The following is a 16,354-nucleotide window of genomic DNA, read 5'->3' as shown; positions in this document are numbered from 1 at the left end:
CACACAGCTGCATCCACCTGCTGGTGACAGAGACCCTCCCACCATCCTCCCACCATCCGTCAACATTGAGATGACGTGATGCGATGCTTCGTGTCCACATAGAGAAACCTGTGTGTGCCCGTGTGTGTGTGTACACATGACTACAGATGTGCGCAGATGTGCATGCATGTGTGTGGGTATGCACACGCATGTGTGTCCATGGGTGTATGTGGGCACAACGCAGGTTTATCTATGCACACGTGTGCATGTATCTGAGCACGTAGGTGTGCATATGTATATTCACACAGTACACACGTGCATATGTATATTCACACATGCACGTGGGTGCATGCACACTGATATGTACATGCTTTGTGTGCACATATGTTGGTAATATCAATGTAGGCACGCACATGTACACGTGGGTGCGTACATATGTAGGTGTATGTGTGTGTGTGGGTGTGTGCACACGCAGATGTGCACATGCCTTGTGCTCATGTACGTTGGTACACATCCATACAGGCGCACACATGCACACACGTGGGCGTGTACATATGTAGGTGCGCACCCATGGACGTCTGTGCATGTCTGTGTGCACCCATCTTGCTTTGCATGAATACACACGTGTTTTCTCACAGTGGGTCATCCCTTGGTAATCTTTGTTGGGAAGTGTGATGTGAATGGTCCTGTGTCTCCTAATGGGGTGCTTTCTTGCTCCTGCTATATGGCTCACATCCTTGCCCCAACCCCACCTTCTGTCCCGTCCCCCCTGCTTTGCCCCACCACACACTCCTCCTGGGTGATCTGTCATCATGTCACCCCCACGAACGCTAATGTCCCTCAGGGCGAGGTGACAACTGTGTCTTTCCTGAACCCTTTCCTGTCAGCTCTTCCCCACACAGACCCTTTCCTTCCTGCCTGCCTACAGACCACCCCAGTAAATTGTGACCTTGTCGTTGTCTCTTCTGGACTTTTTCTTCTCCTTTCCCAGAACTCTGGGCACATGTTTGGTTGCAAATATGCATAGTTCTGACCGCTATAGTAGGCAGCCATTAAACAGTAATTATGATTTATGTATCCTTATAGAATTAATGAGGCCATTGGGGGAAAAATATAACAAAAGCATCTCTAAGAGGAAACAATTTGAGGAATTTAAGATTGGCTCTTGCGATCTCGATTTCTAGATGTTTATTATCTCCTTTGTTAGGAGGAACTGAGGCAGGTCGGGGTCTCTATTAGCCCTACAGGTGCAGCCTCTGCAGGCACATCTGTTGCCCGAGTAGGGAGGACCGTAAATACTGGAGAACTGTACATGTTAAATTAAGGAGGTGACCTGAAACAGTTGTGAAATGCGGGGAGGACATGCTGATCTTGCGTGTCACATCAGTGACAGATTGTTTCAGAGGAGTGGCCACAGACATGTGGCCTGCCAAGCACAGTGCAGTGTAAGTAGGTGTTGGGAAGGGTTGTCTGCACCTGTCGTGAATCAGGATTCTCTTGGTGGACAGCTGTGGGTCCCCAGTGAGCCGATCATGACAGCAGTGTCTGTGGTCCTTCTGCTCTGGGATGGCAGAGGGGGGTGCCCATGCTGAGGCTCTGTTTTGCTCATTTTCTCCACCTTGGTTGCATGATGGTGACTGGCATGTGGGACTTGACCCATGCCCAGGTCTTCTCTGCCCTCACCACGTGTCCCGCTCCACGTGCGGCTCCAGGTGGCTGCAGGGATGGTGTCCCTTGCTGTCCCAGCTCGCAGCTGATGAAAACCTGCCCCCCTGAGCATTTAACCATGTGTTGGCTCCTGGGCCACAGGCTCTGGAGGGTTCCAGACCCCAGGAAGCATCCCAGTGGGGCACTGGTTCTCGCCCCATGGGCTGGTGCTGCACCCATGAGGTAGGTGAGCGGACTGACTCAGTTGTGACTGAGTCTTTTTTTATAATAAATTTATGTTTTATTGGTGTTCAATTTACCAGCATACAGAATAACACCCAGTGCTCATCCCGTCACGTGCCCCCCTCAGTGCCCATCACACATCACCCCCACCCCCCACCCGCCTCCCCTTCCACCGCCCCTAGATCGTTTCCCAGAGTTAGGAGTCTTTATGTTCTGTCTCCCTTTCTGATATTTCCCACACATTTCTTCTCCCTTCCCTTACATTCCCTTTCACTATTATTTATATTCCCCAAATGAATGAGAACATATAATGTTTGTCCTTCTCCGATTGACTTACTTAACTCAGCAAAATACCCTCCAGTTCCATCCACTGGGTATTTGAAAATGGTGGGTATTTGTCGTTTCTAATGCCTGAGTAATATTCCATGGTATACATAAACCACATCTTCTTTATCCATTCATCTTTCGATGGACACCGAGGCTCCTTCCACAGTTTGGCTATTGTGGACATTGCTGCTATAAACATCGGGGTGCAGGTGTCCCGGCGTTTCATTGCATCTGTATCTTTGGGGTAAATCCCCAGCAGTGCAATTGCTGGGTCGTAGGGCAGGTCTATTTTAACTCTTTGAGGAACCTCCACACAGTTTTCCAGAGTGGCTGCACCAGTTCACATTCCCACCAACAGTGTAAGAAGGTTCCCTTTTCTCCGCATCCTCTCCAACATTTGTGGTTTCCTGCCTTGTTAATTTTCCCCATTCTCCCTGGTGTGAGGTGGTATCTCATTGTGGTTTTGATTTGTATTTCCCTGATAGCAAATGATGCAGAGCATTTTCTCATGTGCATGTTGGCCATGGTCTATGTCTTCCTCTGTGAGAATTCTCTTCATGTCTTTTGCCCATTTCATGATTGGATTGTTTCTTTGCTGTTGAGTTTAAGAAGTTCTTTATAGATCTTGGAAACTAGCCCTTTATCTGATACGTCATTTGCAAAAATCTTCTCCCATTCTGTAGGGTGTCTTTTAGTTATGTTGATGGTATCCTTTGCTGTGCAAAAGCTTCTTATCTTGATGAAGTCCCAAGAGTTCATTTTTGCTTTGTTTCTTTTGCCTTCGTGGATGTATCTTGCAAGAAGTTACTGTGGCCAAGTTCAAAAAGGGTGTTGCCTGTGTTCTCCTCTAGGATTTTGATGGAATCTTGTCTCACATTTAGATCTTTCATCCATTTTGAGTTTATCTTTGTGTATGGTGAAAGAGAGTGGTCTAGTTTCATTCTTCTGCATGTGGATGTCCAATTTTCCCAGCACCATTTATTGAAGAGACTGTCTTTCTTCCAGTGGATAGTCTTTCCTCCTTTATCAAATATTAGTTGACCATGAAGTTGAGGGTCCACTTCTGGGTTCTCTATTCTGTTCCATTGATCTATGTGTCTGTTTTTGTGCCAGTACCACACTGTCTTGATGACCACAGCTTTGTAGTACAACCTGAAATCTTGCATTGTGATGCCCCCAGATATGGTTTTCTTTTTTAAAATTCCCCTGGCTATTCAGGGTCTTTTCTGATTCCACACAAATCTTAAAATAATGTGTTCTAACTCTCTGAAGAAAGTCCATGGAATTTTGATAGGGATTGCATTAAACGTGTAAATTGCCCTGGGTAACATTGACATTTTCACAATATTAATTCTGCCAATCCATGAGCACGGAATATTTTTCCATCTCTTTGTGTCTTCCTCAATTTCTTTCAGAAGTGTTCTATAGTTTTTAGGGTATAGATCCTTTACCTCTTTGGTTAGGTTTATTCCTAGGTATCTTATGCTTTTTGGTGCAGTTGTAAATGGGATTGACTCCTTAATTTCTCTTTCTTCAGTCTCATTGTTCGTGTATAGAAATGCCACTCACTTCTGGGCATTGATTTTGTATCCTGCCACACTGCCAAATTGCTGTATGGGTTCTAGCAATCTTGGTGTGGAGGCTTTTGGGTTTTCTATGTAGAGTATCATGTCATCGGTGAAGAGGGAGAGTTTGACTTCTTCTTTGCCAATTTGAATGCCTTTTATTTCTTTTTGTTGTCTGATTGCTGACGCTAGGACTTCCAGTACTATGTTGAATAGCAGTGGTGAGAGTGGACATCCCTGTCTTGTTCCTAATCTTAACGTAACAGCTCCCAGTGCTTTCCCATTGAGAATGATATTTGCTGTGGCCTTTTCATAGATGGCTTTTAAGATGTTGAAGAATGTTTCCTCTATCCCTACACTCTGAAGCATTTTGATCAGGAATGGATGCTGTATTTTGTCAAATGCTTTCTCTGCATCTATTGGAAGGGTCATATGATTCTTGGTTTCTCTCTTGCTGATATGATGAATCACATTGATTGTTTTAGGAGTGTTGACCCAGTCTTGCATCCTGGGGATAAATCCCACTGGGTTATGGTGAATAATCTTTTTAATGTACTGTTGTATCCTTTTGGCTAGTATCTTGTTGAGAATTTTTGCATTCATGTTCATCAGGGATATTGGTCTATTACTCTCCTTTTTGGTGGCATCTTTGTCTGGTTTTGGAATTAAGGTGATGCTGGCCTCATAGAACGAGTTTGGAAGTACTCCATCCCTTTCTCTCTTTCCAAACAGCTTTAGTAGAATAGGTATGTTTTCTTCTTTAAACGTTTGATAGAATTCTCCAGGGAAGCCATCTGGCCCTGGACTTTTGTGTCTTGGGAGGTTTTTGATGACTGCTTCAATTTCCTCCCTGGTTATTGGCCTGTTCATGTTTTCTATTTCTTCCTGTTCCAGTTTTGGTAGTTTGTGGCTTTCCAGAAATGCGTCCATTTCTTCTAGATTGCCTAATTTATTGGCGTATAGCTGTTCATAATATGTTTTTAAAATCGTTTGTATTTCCTTGGTGTTGGTGGTGATCTCTCCTTTCTCATTCATGATTTTATTGAGTCTTCTCTCTCTTCTTTTTAATAAGGCTGGCTAATGGTTTATCTATCTTATTAATTCTTTCAAAGAACCAACCAACTCCTGGTTTTGTTGATCTGTTCCACAGTTCTTCTGGTCTCGATTTCATTGAGTTCTGCTCGAATCGTTATTAACTCTTTTTTTGCTAGGTGTAGGATCTATTTGCTGTTTTTTCCTCTAGCTCCTTTAGGTGTAAGGTTAGCTTTTGTATTTGAGTTCTTTCCAGTTTTTGGATGGATGCTTGTATTGTGATGTATTTCCCACTCACGACTACTTTTGCTGTATCCCAAAGATTTTGAATGGTTGTATCTTCAATCTCTTTACTTTCCATGAATCTTTTTAATTCTTCGTTAATTTCCTGGTTGACCCTTTCATCTTTTAGCAGGATGGTCCTTAACCTCCACGTGTTTGAGGTCCTTCCAAACTTCTTGTTGTGATTTAGTTCCAATTTTAAGGCATTATGGTCTGAGAATATGCAGGGGACGATCTCAGTCTTTTGGTATCGGTTCAGATCTGATTGTGACCCAGTATGTGGTCTATTCTGGAGAAAGTTCCATGTGCACTTGAGAAGAATGTGTATTCAGTTGCATTTGGATATAAAGTTCTGTAGATATCTGTGAAATCCATCTGGTCCAGTGTATCATTTAAAGCTCTCGTTTCTTTGGAGATGTTGTGCTTAGAAGACCTATTGAGGGTAGAAAGAGCTAGATTGAAGTCACCATGTATAAGTGTATTATTATCTAAGCATGTCTTCACTTTGGGTATTAATTGGTTTAAATATTTAGCAGCTCCCACATTCGGGGCATATATAGTGAGGATTGTTAAGTCCTCTTGTTGGATAGATCCTTTAAGTATGATATAGTGTCCCTCTTCATCTCTCACTACAGTCTTCGGGGTAAATTTTAGTTTATCTGATATAAGGATGGCTACCCCTGCTTTCTTTTGAGGACCATTTGAATGGTAAGTGGTTCTCCAACCTTTTATTTTCAGGCTGTAGGTGTCCTTGTGTCTCAAACGAGTATCTTGTAGACAGCAAATAGATGGGTCCTGCTTTTTTATCCAGTCTGACACCCTGCGCCTTTTGATGGGGTCATTAAGCCCATTCACGTTCAGAGTTACTATTGAAAGATATGAGTTTAGTGTCATCATGATACCTATCCAGTCCTTGTTTTTGTGGATTGTTCCATTGGACTTCTTAAAGGGGAATTTTAAGAGTCCCCCTTAAAGTTTCTTGCAGAGCTGGCTTGGTGGTCACATATTTCAGTTCCTGCCTGTCTTGGAAGCTCTTTGTCTCTCCTTCTATTCTGAATGAGAGCCTTGCTGGATAGAGTATTCTTGGTTGCATGTTTTTCTCATTTAGGACCCTGAATATATCCTGCCAGCCCTTTCTGGCCTGCCACGTCTCTGTGGAGAGGTCTGCTGTTAATCTAATATTTCTCTCCATATACATTAGGGATCTCTTGTCTCTTGCTGCTTTAAGGATCTTCTCCTTATCTTTGGAATTTGCAATCTTCACCATTAAATGTCTAGGTGCTGAATGGTTTTTATTGATTTTAGGGGGGGTGGTGGCTCTATTTCTTGGATCTGAATGCATGTTTCCGTTCCCAGATTAGGAAAGTTTTCAGCTAGGATTTGTTCAAATATATATTGTGGACATCTGTCCCTTTTGGCGCCCTCGGCCGCCTCGGGTGCTCTTAATCGGCACCCAATTAAACATAGATTTTTCTTCCTCAGGCTGTCACTTATTTCCTTTAGCCTATCTTCATGATCCTTTAATTGTTTGTCTGTTTTTTCCTCAGTTTCCCTCTGCCATCAACTTGTCTTCTATGTCACTCACAGGTTCTTCCACCTCGTTAATCCTGCTCATTAGGACCTCTAGTTGGATTGCATCTCATTTAATTGATTTTTAATTTCTGCCTGATTAGATCTAAATTCTGCAGTCATGAAGTCTCTTGAGTCCTTTGTGCTTTTTTTCTAGAGCCACCAGTAGCTTTATAATAGTGCTTCTGAATTGGCTTTCTGACATTGAATTGTAATCCAAATTTTGTAAGTCTGTGGGAGAGAGGATTGGTTCTGATTCTTTGTTTTGAGGTGAGGTTTTACTTCTAGTCATTTTGCTCAGTGCAGAGTGGTCAAAAACAAGTTGTACTGGGAAAAGGAGAAGAAGAGAGAAGAGAAAAAAAAGAAAAGAAAAAAAAGAGAAAAAAAGGAAAAAAAGAAGGGGAGAAGCAAACAGAAATCAGAAAACAAAAAAACAAGGGGGAGTATCCTCTGATTCTGTATACTATAAATCCCTCGACTTCCCCTGGAACTTTCCAGTGCTGCGTGGTCAATAATTTGTTTTTCCCCTGTTGGTGTAGCTGGTGTTCTGCGGGAGGGGCCCGCTGTGCTGATTTTCAGGTGTTAGCACTTGGGAGAGCTGCTCAGCCCCCTGCCTGGTGCAGGGCTCAGTGAAAGATGTTTAAGTATTTATCCGGTGAGGCCACTGTGAAGCTCAGTGGAGGTTGTTTATCCTGTGAGGTCCCAGGAGGAACAACAACATTGGCAGCCGCCAGCTCTGGAGCCCTGGATTCAGCTCCTGCAGTAACTACAGAGCTGTCAGTCTGCGGGGGCCTGGAGGCTCCGGGGCGGGGCCGCTGATCTGCTCACCTTGGGGCAGGAGTGTCCTTGCTGTCCTGTGTCCTCCTGGCTTCTGCCTGTCCTGGGGGGAGGCCGGAACCTGGGCTGTGTCCCTGGCGCCCTGTGCTCCCGAGCCTGTGCTGCTGGATTCGTGCTCCTGGGGCCGCGTAGCCGCTTCCCTGCAGAGCCTCTGCCGGAGCCGACGCCGAGCTGCTCCTGGCCGCACAGCCCCCCTCCGCGCGGAGCTGCAGCCGAGCCCCTCCGAGATGCTCCCGGGTCCAGCAGCGAGCGTGCTCCAGGCCTTTAGGGGCTCGGCTGCAGGGTGTGGCACGCTCTCCCCAGGGTGCAGGTGCTGTTAGTGTCCCTGGGAGCCTGAGGGCATCCCCGCCCTCCTGGGATCCTGCTCCAACTCCCTGGGAGCCCCTTTCTGCCCGGGAAGGTTGGTGCAGCTCCTGCTTCTCCGGGACGGGGCTCTCCTGTCCTGGGGACACTTGCCCCGGCCTCAGCCCGGCTCCTTGCGGGGCCCCTCCCCCTTGGATGCCTTTGTTTCTTTATTTCTTTTTTTTCTCCCATCTTCCTACCTTGATAGAAGCGTGAACACTTCTCACTGTAGCATTCCAGGTGTTCTCTCTTTAAATCTCAGGCCGAATTCGTAGATTTTCAGGATGATTTGAAGGTTATCTAGGTAATTTGGTGGGGACAGGTGACTTGGGGATCTTACTCTCCTGAAGTTCTTTTGATAGAAAACCTTTCTTGATTTTTTAACTACAAATTTAATTTCTTTAGATATAATGGCATTCAGGATATCAATTTCTTGTTGAATGAGCTTTGTTAATTTCTGTTTTTCAGGCCATTTATCCATTTTATCCAAGTTGTTGAATTTATGACCATAAATTTGTTCAAAAACCTCCTTAGTATCCTGTTAACATCTGTAGAATTTACCCGATATTGGAAATTTGGGTCTTCTCTCTTTTTTTCCTGATTACTCAGGGTAGATATTAGTCTCTTTTTCTTCTTGATTTTGTAAAACAGCCAGATATTGGGTTTATTGGTTTCTGCTATTTTGTTTGTTTTCTATTGATTTCTGTTTTGGATCATTTCTTCTGCTCCCTTTGTGTTTTATTTGCTCTTTTTTTTTTTTTTTAGGTTTCTTCCCTAATTTGAAATAATTGATTTGAGACCCTGATTATTATAGGTGTGTAGTGATCTGTACATTTCCCTGTACATGCTATTTTAGCTGTATCCCGCACAATTTGATATGCTTTGTTTTTATTTTCAGTCAGTTCAAAATAGTTTTTAATTTCCATTTTGATTACTTTTTTGACACATAACTTACTAATTGGTCAATAATGTTAGTGTTGAAAGCATTATTCAAGTTTCTATATCCTAAAGGATTTTCTATGTACTTACGGGATCAATTACGGAGGGAGACATCATGAAATCTCTGACTTTAATTGTGAGTTTGTCTATTTCTCCTTGGAGTCTAACAGTTTTTGCCTTATGTATTTTGTTAGGCCCATAAATGTTTAGGATTGTTATGTCTTTTTAATGAATGGCTTCTTTATCACTATGAAATAACCTACTTTATGCATAGTAATAATCTTTACTCAGGAATCTAGTTTTTCTGTAATTAATATAAAAACTATAGCTTTCTTTTGACTAGTGTTAGCATGGTATCTCTTTTGGGATACAACTTTCCATGGATCTTTTACAGTTTTGCACTTTTGAAAAAAAAAGTTATAACATTTACTTAACAAGCATTTATTTGTAGTGTGCTGATATCCAGGAAAGGATAAAACACAAATGTTTTCTGTCTTTTAAACCTGTCTATCACAATATATAGAGAGTTTGTTATATATAAGCATATTTGTTTCATATATATGAATAAATGTCACATACCTTCTACGTAACTCTGAAAATTAGAAAATGGGGGAGTCAATGTAAAATTCCACTTGTTTTTTGTCAGAATTTAAATTGTCCCAGATCCTTGCAATGACCATAATATCAACTGAATAGAAGTTGAAATATTTTTAAGATTTGCAAATGAGTTTTCTTTGCATTTGATTTAAGTGCCTTTTGAATTGTTGCTTCTGCCCTGGGGGCTGAGGGTGGCAGGTGAGTCTGTGCACAAGCCCCTGAAGAGTAGGTTTTCTGTTCTTTATAGCCATCTGGTTCTCTTGGAAGTAAACTTTGGTTTTCCCAGTCAGACCTTTTTGGAGGCTTGCCTCTCTGGTACACCAGTTGGGGTGCTTGGTGTGGGACACAAATCTCTTCCTCTTCAGAGACAAGTCTATATTATGCAATCTTTCCCAATTGAGGGTCTACTGGGCCTGGGCTGGGGTTTCTTGCAAGACTTGGTCTCTGCCTCTTCTATCTGTCTCAATGTGCTGTTCAGCTAGCTTTCAAAGTGCTTTGCAGAGGGAATTTTTTCATTTGTAGCTGTAGATTTCTTGTGTTTGGGGGAAGAGGTGAATTCGGGATCCTCAATCTTGAGCCCTCTTCCATTTTTGCACTTCTTGTTTCAGCTTTTGTTCTGGATTATTTATTTGAAAATTCATATTGCAGACCAAACACAGCCATTAATAAAAAATCAAATTATAACAAGTTAGTTTTTTTCTTAAGATTTTATCTTTTTACTCATGAGAAACATAGAGGAGAGGCAGAGACCCAGGCAGAGGGAGAAGCAGGCTCCCCACGGGGAGCCTGATGTGAGACTCGATCCCAGCCCCTGGGATCACCACCTCAAAGGCAGAAGCTCAACCATTAAGCCACCCAGGTGCCCAAAGTTAGTAAATATTAAAACATTTTGCTTTGGGCAATAAAACTTTATTTGCAGAGTGTTTTAAATCAATAACCTTCATTTTTTTAAGATGAAGAAATGAGTTACTTTAAGTCAAACTGTCAAAAAACTCTACCTTGTACAACTGCGTATGAAAGCAGTGCTGGGAAACTGATGTGAAGAGACTGCTTCTGTACGATTCAACTTTCTAGTCCGTTTTATTTTTAAAACCGTGCTGCTGCTGCACAATTCCATGGGAGCTGAGTCTGGAAAAAGAGTATAAAATCTCAGACTGGAAATAACTTCAGACAGCGGCAGGTGTCCTGGGGCTCCTGCTTTGCAGGTGAAGCCCAAGTTCTCAAAGCACCAAATAGGCCCGTTTTACTTCTTTAGGCCAAAGATTTAGAAGGATCTTGTCTGTGCAGTGTCCTGGAGGGAATTACACAGGTCGGGGAGCAAGAGAGAGGGCGCGGTCTGGACCTTCCTGCTTTTTGGGGCCGCTCGGTTGCCAAAATTCGCCTCAGCTTCGATACAGCCCGGAGAAACTCAGCTCAGGGTCTGGCTGGGTGCGCAGGGAGGAGGGTCCCTGGCGGGGGCGGGGCGGGGCGGGGCGGGGCCGCGGGGGACAAGGCGTTAACCGCCTGCGGAGCGGTTTTGCCCTCCTCCGTCCGGGTCAGTACTGCAGCCTCAGGGCGAAGAGGCCTGGCCTTTCTCCCCCAATGTCAATTCGTAAAATAGCAGGGCTGGAGTCTGGAGGGTTTGCGGGCTTCCGCCTCGTGGGAAGTCTGGGAGGCTCAGAACTTCCAACTCTTCCACCTCAGAGCCCGCTTGGCCCGGGCAGAACCACCCAGGAAGCCGGCGGCCCGCAGCCTCGGCAGGTACTCGCACTGAGCAGGGGAGGCGCGTGCGGTTCTTCCCTCGTCAGACTGGGAGAGCTTTCCTTGGGGTCTCTGGCAGAGGCGTCCACTTTTCCTCTCTCAGGGGCGGTTGTGCCTCTGATGGGGCCAACTCGAGGGCAGATCGTAGCTTTCCTGCCCTGGGCCGCCCACCCCCATTTCGTTGTGTCCTGTGTCATTAAAGGCTTTGAAATGAATCTTTGAAGAAAGACCAGACAACGTTGGTCTCTGTAGTAGATGACTGATAAAGTCAGGCAGATTTGTGACGATACACACCTTCTAGCATGGGTAGTGATGTGGGAAACAAAGGCGGAAGGAAATGTAGGTAAACTTAAATGTGCGTCTAACCTGCAGCCCATTGACCAATACTTGAGGCGGGTGGAGCGTGGTTTCTCCCGGAAGCTCCTACTTAAGGTTAAGGCCTTGCTAGAGGGAAAAACAACCTTGGTTTGACAATAGCAAAAGGTCCTGTATTGTGTCTTCTTTAGCATATAAAGATCCTTTTGAAGCTTCCTTCATCTTTACTTCCCCCAACCCCAAAGCGTATAATCATCTGCTCCTCAAAATCCAGGGGCAGCAGGAACAGCTCTTTCTGCCCACGGTGGGTCCCTGCTTTAATGAAACCACCATTTTGCACTGAAGACGACTCAAGAATGCTTTCTTGGCCTTGGGCAGGGGACCCCACCAACCTCACCTACCTTCAGAAACTACATCAGGAGGGATAAATGAAGAAACTCTGTAAAACAATCCTTAACTGTTTTCTTGTAAAGGCTAGCTAGCGTTTACTCCATGTAAGCTTTATTTGTGCGCCCCTGTGAACTTCATGGATCTATTTATGAGATTGTTTTGTAGCACCCGGTGAGTGTCTTTTCCTTAATTGTTTTTCTGAAGCGGCCGGCGTCCCTGCCTTCCTGTTACCACAGGTAAATTTAACCTGTGTCTGCCTTCAGTGGACGGGCACATTTGTGCGTTAAAATCCATTTACCCTTGTTTCCTCAAGAGTATCATCCCAGCATTTTCCTTCTATACCGATAAATGCATTTTGCTTTCTTTTGGGTCATGTCCATCAGCCTATGTATTAGTTTCCGAGGGCTGCCCCCCAAAGTCCTACAAACAACAGAAATCTATGCTCTTCTACTTTTGGAGGCTGAAGTCTGAAAAGCGTGGGTAGTGTTGGTTCCTCCTGGAGGCTCTGAGGGAGAATTTGAGGCGTGTTTCTCTACTAACTTCTGGAGGCTGATGCCAGTCGTAGGTGTCCATCCCTCAGTTTGCAGAATCATTGCTCCAAGTCTTTGCCTTCACGTGGTGTTCTCTCCTGTGTGCTCCTGTGTGTTACCTAGGTCTGGTGGTTTGTTGTTGTTGTTTTTTCTTCCAATAGACCACTCAGGAATTGGGGCCAGCCCTAATCCAGTTTGAATTCTTCTTAACTTGATTACATCCACAAAGACCTGATTTCCAAATAAGGTCACGTTCACAGATTCTGGACATATGTTTTGGGGAGAGGACATAATTCAGTCTATGACGGCATACAAACATACTACTTTTCTCATCAAAAAAATCTTCCTCTTGCACATATTCCCTTCCTCCAGTAATATACTATTTCTTTACTCCCTTTTGTAGCACAATTGCCCGAGTGCCTACATTCATATTCACTGTCTCCACTTCTTTGACAATTCTCTTTTTAACTTAGATCAGTCAGGCATTCCCCTCCATCACTCTTGAAATTGTTGCAAATGACCCAACCGCATGTTGCTCAATCTAGTGGTTAATTCTTAGTCCTCATCTTACCTGATGCAGTTCATCACTCAGACATAAGTTTTTCTCACTGTATTTTCAGTAAATCCCCTCTTGGTTCTATCTTCTGGCTCATTGGTCACTCATTCTTTTTTTCTTTTTTTAATTTTTTTCCTTTTAAGTTTATTTATTCATGATAGTCACACGGAGAGAGAGAGAGAGGCAGAGACACAGGCAGAGGGAGAAGCAGGCTCCATGCACCGGGAGCCTGATGGTCACTCATTCTTAAGTCTTGTTTCCTGGTCCTTCTCTCTCAGAGCTGATGAATGCCTTTGATACTCTTCAGTTCTGTAAATTGAATTTTGGTTTCTGAGTCATTTACTGCATTAACTTTACTTGAAGCATTATTTCACAATTAATATGAGAAAAACATAAAAGTCTTTTCCAACAGGGGACTTTGGCTATTATTCTTTAATGTATACATTTATTATTATCAACAGTTTCCAAAAGAGCATTGCATTCTTCCTTCAAATGAATTTTTAGTGACATGGCATCACATCTTTCCCCATACTTCTTTGACTATGATTTTAAAATTATGTTTGGTAATTATGTTTTCAATTAACTGCAGTGTTTCTAAAATAATAAAATGGTTTTATAGTTTGTGAATAAAATAAAAATTTTCATGTTGTAAGAAGATATTTTTGCTCTATCATTCATGACCAAGTTAAAGAAAAATGTCTTGACAAGTTGTACAAAATGTCATAGAATTTTAGTTTTTAAGGATTTTGTTTGCTTCGCTTTTCTCATGTATTTGAGGCATTGTATCCATGTTTTTATATATATATATATATATATATATATATATATATACACACACACACATATATATAATATAACATATATATTTTTTAATTGGATTTTTTTGGTAAGCTCTCAAAAATGTGTATGATTCTTCTCCAGCTGTGTCATCTATTGATTAAAATCCTAATACATGAAAAAATAAATAAATAAATAAAATCCTAATACATGGAGGCACCTGAGTGGCTCAGTCAGTTAAGTGTCTACCTTTGGCTCTGATTGAGCCTTGCATTGGACTCCCTGCTCAGTGGATGGGGAGTCTGCCTGCCCCCCACACCTCATGCTTTCTCTCCCTATTTTTCTTTCTCTGTCAAATAAATCTTTAAAAAAATTCCTAATACATGTTCACAAACAGAAATATTTGCATTTTGGAAATCCACAATTATATCAATATATATATATATCATTATAGTTTGGATTTTTTTAAAGTATGTATGTATGTATGTAATCTCGACACCCATCATGAGGCTGGAACTTATTGATATATAACTATATCTATATAGAGATTTTGTATTTTGCAGAAACAGGATGCCATTGACTTTTGCCATGGTTTCTGCCAAATAAAAAAATGCCTATTATCATTCTCGTAAAATTTTTTAGATGACCCTCTCTACACTAGGTACTACTCCAAACATGAAATTGTGTTTATTATGTTATCAACATATACAGGCCTATATTTTCCCATTTTTCATAGGTTTGCTAAGTTTTAAAATTCTTTCAAATCTGACATTAACTCTTAGTACTTACTGATGGTATTGTGCATTTCACTTTATTCATGTTCAAGAATCTGTGATAAATACTGCTAATCTTTGCATCATTTTTATTCTTTGGCTATACTCTGCAATTAAGAAAAGATATAGAATCCTTTGAGAAGAGATGTTATTAAAACCTGATGGAAATTTAATTCTTCCTCCTTTTAGGTTATATGCTCTTTCTTTCTGAAATCTTTCAGATATTTTCTCTGAGATTTTTGCATTTTGTTCTGTGTTTAAATGTGTTTTGCTGTTTATCTGTTCCTTTTTTGGTATTTTGTGAACCCTATCGATCTGTGGTTTCCACTACTCTTAAATCTGAGAAATTTATTATTTCTTCAAATATTTCCTCCTGTCCATGTTTTCCTTCTCACTGGATCTTCTATTATGTGATTTTTGGCATTTATATAATTCTTCTACAGATCTCTTATTTTATTTTTCGTTTCTATTTCTTTAACCTTTTCTGCTGCTTTCTGGCAGAACACCTCAATCTGATCTTCCATTTTCCTAATTTTTCTTCAACAGTATTATTCTGTGATCAGTTATGTTGTTTATTACATTTTTCATTTGTAATATTTCTACACAGGTCTTTAAAAAATACTGTGTGCCTGTTTTATATTGCTAATATTCTGAGTGTGTGTGTGTGTTTGTGTGTATTTTTGGTTTCTCTTTATAATAGTTTTCTAGTTTGGGCTTTTTAAAAAGTTTTTATGCGTGCACTGAGGGGCGCACTTGATGGGATGAGAACTGGGTGTTATATGTTGACAAATCAAACTCCAATAAAAAAATACAAAAAAAGTTTGTATGTATATAATCTCTATACCCAACATGAGGCTGGAACCCTGCAATCAAGAGTTGCATGCTCTTCTGACTAAACCAGCCAGGTGCCCTGTACTTTATTTATCTTTTTCTTCCAGATGTTATTTTTCTTTTGCAAAGCTTGTATCTTTCAGGTGTCAAGTTATTTTCACCAGGGAGCTCATGTGCCCTTGGAAGTGTTAGCTACTCTTATCTATTATTATGAAATGGTCAAAAGCCAGGCCCCAGTCTATGTCCTTCCCATCATGTTCAGGGAAATTATATGTGTGTATTTATTTCCCTGGGTTATCCATAACAAAATACTACAAAATAAGTGGCTTAAAACAATAGTAATTTATTCTCTCACACTTCAAGAGTCTAGGAGTCTGAAAAGAAAGTGTTTGCAGTGCTTATGCTTCTTCTAAAGTTTCTAGGGAAGAATTTCCCTTGCTTCTTCCTAGCAAGGATGCTGGCAATCTTTAACATTCCTTGGCTTGTAGCTGCATTACTCTAGCCTATGCCTCTGTCATTAGGTGACATTTACCCCTGTCTATGGTGTCTTTATATAATTTCTTTTTTTAAAGATTTAATTGAGAGAGAGAGAGAGAGAGAGAGTAAGCACATGGAAGGGGAAGGGGCAGAGGGAGAGGGTGAGAGTTCCCCCAGCAGACTCTATGCTGAGTACGGAGCCTGACATGGGTCTTGATCTCATGACCCTAAGATCAGGTCCAAAACCAAAATCAAGAGTCAAATGCTTAACTAACTGCACCACTGAGGTGCCCTTACATGGCTTTCTTATAATGACACCAGCCATTGGATTTAGAGCCCATTGTAATCTAGTATGACAATAAATCTTAACTTGGTTTCATCTGCAGAGATTGTATTTTTAACTATGGTCATATTCACAGGTTCCAGGGGTTAGAACTAGAACATATATTTTTGGGCGGGACACAGTTCAACCCACAAACAACAAGATGTCTAAGTGAGGAGAGCTTCAGGCAACAGGGAACGAATGCTATTCTACATTAATTTTGTCAGTCTATGAGACAACTCCCATGGTCAAGCATATAGTTTAATTTTTTAAACAAATTTATT

At 41.9% G+C, this 16,354-nt stretch overlaps 1 protein-coding gene across 1 annotated transcript in view; it reads left to right on the top strand.

The window, feature by feature from the left end:
• The first annotated feature begins 10,848 nt into the window (after positions 1 to 10,848).
• Positions 10,849 to 16,354, top strand: part of CCDC7 (coiled-coil domain containing 7) — a 364,544-nt gene continuing 359,038 nt past the window's right edge. The window contains exon 1 of the mRNA XM_049096618.1: positions 10,849 to 11,099. The gene's annotated coding sequence lies outside the window, so the exon portion shown is untranslated. The remainder of the gene's footprint in view (positions 11,100 to 16,354) is intronic.

Source organism: Canis lupus, chromosome 2, assembly GCF_003254725.2.
Source record: "Canis lupus dingo isolate Sandy chromosome 2, ASM325472v2, whole genome shotgun sequence".
In the NCBI taxonomy this organism is placed as follows: domain Eukaryota; kingdom Metazoa; phylum Chordata; class Mammalia; order Carnivora; family Canidae; genus Canis; species Canis lupus.
This window is presented reverse-complemented; position numbering and strand designations above follow the sequence as displayed.